The sequence below is a fragment of the Brassica oleracea genome, chromosome C9 (genome assembly GCF_000695525.1).
Source record: "Brassica oleracea var. oleracea cultivar TO1000 chromosome C9, BOL, whole genome shotgun sequence".
Lineage (NCBI taxonomy): Eukaryota > Viridiplantae > Streptophyta > Magnoliopsida > Brassicales > Brassicaceae > Brassica > Brassica oleracea.
Genome location: NC_027756.1, coordinates 13833690 through 13839126, shown reverse-complemented (window position 1 = coordinate 13839126; position 5437 = coordinate 13833690).

Sequence of the window (5437 nt, the reverse complement as noted above, 5' to 3'; positions counted from 1 at the left end):
GGCCGAAGGTTTGCAGCTCCTTGGCCAATGGCCTCTCCTTCTTGAGGTTGATTCTGATGTTGTTCCATCCTAAATCCCAATCTTTGTAGGTGAGCCTGTTGCTCTTCTTCTCTTCTTCTCCTTGCGATCTGCCTTTCAAGTGCTTTAATGTCTTCAACTGGTGGAACTAGGTTTGTTGGGCCTCTGCTCCTCAAGTTCATGCACCTGAGATACAAAATGGCTAGGATAGAGTATCAGTAAGTAGATATAATAAAAGTAAGACTTAGTCTCAAGTAAGGACCAAATCTCAATGTCAAAATAGCTTAGAATTGGCAACGGCGCCAAATTTGAAATGGACTTTTCTCAGGTCCAATGTTTCAAATCAAAGTAGTACTTAAGATGTCAATCCATTTCTAAGAATTTTGAATCAAAGAGAATACAAGTTCATACTTAATCTAAGTGCAATCAAGTGATAAGATGTTTTTGGACTAAAATGCTACTAAAATGCAAATAAGAACAAGCTTTCTTTTGTTTTATGAGATGGGAGAACCCATGGGCTAAGGGAATTGACCTTGGGTGATCAAGTTTCAATCTAAAGGTGGTACCTTTCAATCAATCTATCGACCTTAGGCTTAGACACACTCCTAAACAAACTCTATCTCTAGATGGATGTTCATTCACAAAGATAACTCAAGCATCAAATCTCTTTGGTTGAATATCATCTAAGCAATCATTAAAATCAAGTCTAATAGCCATTTTAACACCTTTAACAACAAATCTCTTTGGTAAAGAGTGTTAAAAGCTTAGGAGAGTTGGATCAGACATTTCATCAACACTTTTCAGGTATGAAATGTCTAGAGCTCAACTTTAGAGAGGCCAACTCTAAAATAGCATTTAGATCACCCTACTAGCAAGGAATAAGAAGGATCTACAACAAAACACCCTAGATCTACACTTAATCACCCTAATCTTCCTTAACCCATGAATCCAAGGGTAACTACTCACTACTCTTCATGATAAACCCAAGAATCAAAGATGATTTGGTGTTAATCATGATTAGTAATCAAGATGGTCAAGCAAATTCAGGAGAATAAGAAGAAAAGAAACTAAAGATTCAAGTCCATGAATTCGGTTATACCTCGTTGGTATTCTTCCGTAAGCAATCTCGTGTTCGGATCCAAATGAGGTCGATCGATCCAAGAACGAAAATAATTTGAAGAAGACATGTTTTTTATGAATCAAATTCGTGTGTAAAGAGAGTAAGAGGGAGGATGAAGATATGGAGTGAATGAAGAGGAAGAGGGGTGCTTGTATTTATAGTTGAAATCATGCCGACAGACCGAGGAAATTCCGACGGAATACCGACGGCAACGGCTCTTTCCTCGGAATTTCCTCGGAATTTTTAAAATCCCCCAACGGCTCTCTAACGGCTATAATATATCCTCGGAATTCATCTGTTTTTTCCGAGGAATACATTTTTCCTCGGTATTCCATAAGAATATTCCGACGGATTGATATTTTCTCGGAATTCCGTCGGTATATTCCGAGGAAATTCCGAAGAAACCAAATTTTTTGTTTCCTCGGAATATCCTCGGAAATTCCTCGGGATATTCCGAGGATTTCATTTTCCGTCGGAATGTCCGTCAGAATACCGCTGTTTTCTTGTAGTGGTATATCATTAGTTTTCTCAAGGCTATTGGTTTGGCCACTAACGTAAAGCTACCTAGTGACGCTCAGAAGAAGAAAATAGCTTTGGTCTGATCCTTAAGTCCTTACATAAATTAGCATATAAACTTTTAATAATTCTCTCAAACTTTGTTACCATGGTGTGATCCCCAGCAACATTAAAGCAAATATGTCATCATTTGTATCAGAAATAAACTAATTAAATATCTTTTAATGGTAAATAAGTCACCCATAACTTTATAAAGGCGCAACTTGGTAAAATCTGTACTCGAGAATTATGGTGTCTCTATGTACAACACTCAAACCGTTTTCTCCCTTTTCACTATTTGTTAAACAAGGTAACCCCGGCAATATTAGTGCCTTGTTCACTGATCACACATCCAACTCTACAAACTCCTTTTTGCCAAACGAGGAGGAACCGTAGCTATTCATGATGCACAGGAAAATGTCTCGAGTTCTTGGAGAATACCCATGTCAGCGGTTGCGATGGTGAGAAAGAAGAGTGCATTCTGGAAAGGAGTTCAATTCTACAGACGTGAGAAATTGATCACTCAGGTTTTAATTCGATAAACTAATTGCAGTTGCAAAATAAAGTACGCAATATTGTTATGTAATCAAATCAACAATGACCAATGTTTACAAGTAGAGAAATAGACAAGCTACTAGATAAAGCTATAAAAGAGGTTTCGTTTGGTTTTCTTTGACTAAGGACATCAAATAAAAGTAAATAAGAAAGATAGCAGTGAACACGAGGTTGTAAACCAATAGAGAAGGCGCTAAGGAATGGTATTCTCAGGAAAATCATTTCATTTCTGACAAGCAGATAAACAGATAAGGTATTCTAATCAAGCAACGTCTTAAACTCTAAACACGATAATAAAATTAACCTAGTTCCATAGTGGTAACTTTCTATGTTATAGAATCCTTTGTACTCATTTCAGGTGAACATAAGATTCTAAACAAGCATTGGAATCTACTGAAAATCAAAAACTTATTCGAATCTGAAACACTGTATATGGAAACAATTTTTGGTGCCTTGGCTGTCAAAGAACGTCTGATATCTAGAGGTCTGAACGTTAACTATGCTTGTGTTTCCGTGGGGACGATATGCCATGTACTCTTCTCTTGTACGAGAGCTGCAAAAGCACAGAGGTATCGAATCCCTTTGCCTCCTTCAGGCTTTTCTCCTAACAGTACCATCTTGTAACTCCATTACCGTATGACTGTAGACTGTAGACTGTAGACTCTAGTAACAAGTCCAACATTCCAATGAAGTTTGGAAAGCAAGGAATGTTCTCGTGTTTGAACGTATACGCATATCTCAGAGAAGATATTCTCTTTCAGTTTTTAGCTTAAGATATCCCCTATATATTATTTGAAAACTAATTTGACATGTGTCTTTACTACAATGATTTTGAAAATTATGGTAATCATTAATATAACAATAAATAGTATAATATTAGATATTTACATTTAATTGTAACATAGATATTTATATTTAATGTTGATTTATATTTTTGGTTAGTCTTTTAAAATATGGTAATCATTAATATACCAATAAATAATATAATACTAGAAACAGATATATAATCATATTTTAAAAATTAAATATTATTTAATCGTATTATTTATAATTATCTCATTTTTACACCTAAAACAATTCTTCCAAATTATATGCTGTTTTAAAAATATATATATAATTTATAATCCCAATACCATTTGTTTCTTTTTAATATTTACAAATTTTAAAAATATTATTCGTTTTACATTTTGATAGTTATATACCTGAAAAAAATTTCTCTTAATTTCATAGAATTTTACTTAATATATTTTAATCAAAAGAAATAGATTAAAAATCTTTCCAATATTATAATTTTTAAATATATACAAATATAAATATAAATCTAAATAAAATATTATTTTCTCTTAAATTTTACATATAATTTGATTCAAATTTAAAATTAAATAGTGTAAGCAAATAATAAAATTTACAAATTAACAAAAATTTATTTTTAAATATAGTTTAAATTTTTTTAAAAAATATTTATGCACATAGTGCACGAAAACACCTAGTATCTAGTATATATCTTTTTTTTTGTGCAACTATATCTTGTATATTTCTATATTATTAAAACGGAAGTACTTTTTTATACTGTTTGGAAACATGAATATCTATATTATTAAAACTGAAGTATCTTTTGGTACTGTTTGAAAACATGGATAACAATATAAATGAAAATTCTTTGGAAACAAAAATAGCAATATATAAAAAGTATAGTGTCTTTTCAATAATTTCATTCATATAATTATATTAATTATCTTTATATATTTCACTCAGTTTAACAATTTCATCAATTATATTTCCTTAACAATACATCACATCACTAACTATATTACCATAATAAAAATATTGCATATTTTTATTTATTAGTTAATCAACATTAACTTTGTGCCAATTATAAAATAAAAAATATAAAATATTGGGTTTTTCATATGGTTAAACGTTCGGTTTAGTTTGTTTTACTAAAAAAAATTTATATAAGTTTCAGTCAGTGGAAAATTACATAGCCAAAAACATAATTCAAAGACATCTTTTTGTGAATAAAATAATAACTTAAATCAAAATAATAAAAATGTATTACATTTATTGTCACTTAACCTCTCACTCCATATAATTATTGTAGTAAATAAAAAATTCTTTCAATTTCACTTAATGTGGCCAAACACATAGAAATAATCATTTTTATTATTTTATAAAATCAGTTTGGCATGAAAATTGGTTATCCATTTAGGTACAGATTGTTCTTTTCGAATAGACATGTCAATTAGGCCCGAAGCCTGCTGCTCGAGCCGTCTAGCCTTAAAAATTACCGAGTTTGGGCTTAGTTCTACAAGCCCACAAAGATTGAGCCTTTTGGGCTTTGAGTATTTTGGGCCTAAGCCCGTTTGGGTTAGGGTTGACCCGAAAATCCGAAATTTTATGCTTTAGCTTAAATATTATCGTTCTTACAATCAAAACCATTATTAATATTGACATATTTTTTAAAATATTTTTATCCAAGCTCTAATAAAACAAATATAAAAGTTAATAATGCACTTTATTGATTGATTACAAGTGTCACATTTTAAATTTTGCAAATGTACCTACTTATTTTATGAAAAACATGCTTTTTATTTCAAAATACAAAGTATAAAATGTTTGACCATGGTTATCATAAATTTTTTTCTCTTATATACTTAGTTTTAATTTATATTTGATTATTTAAATCTTATTAAATTTGGTTTGTTTATAAAAAAAATTTTAAGCATACAAAATGTAAAACTTTTTAGATAAATAATAAAAGTTGAAACTCACTTTACATTTTAAAACAAAAAAGAAACTATTTTTTTATGAAAATTCAAATGTATTAAAACGATGGAAGTGACAATGACAAATTATTTTTCGAAAAGCTCGAAAAAACCCTATAGCCCCCTATACGGACTGGGCTTTGAATTCTAGGCCCAAAATATTTCCGGACCAAGCTGGGCCAAAATATTTACGGGCTTAGCTGGGTTAGGCCGGGCCAGCCTGAATTGACACTCCTATTTTCGGATATATTTTTTTTTTTGAAATTAGTCCCCGCTTGAATATTAAAAATTTATGGTTGGATTTTGAATGGGGTTCTTCTGGGTCTGAATAAGTTCGGTTCTGATGTATAGGAACTTAAACATATCTAAATAACAAATGTATCTGAAACGGGTTCGGATATTTGTATCAAAAATAACCATACTA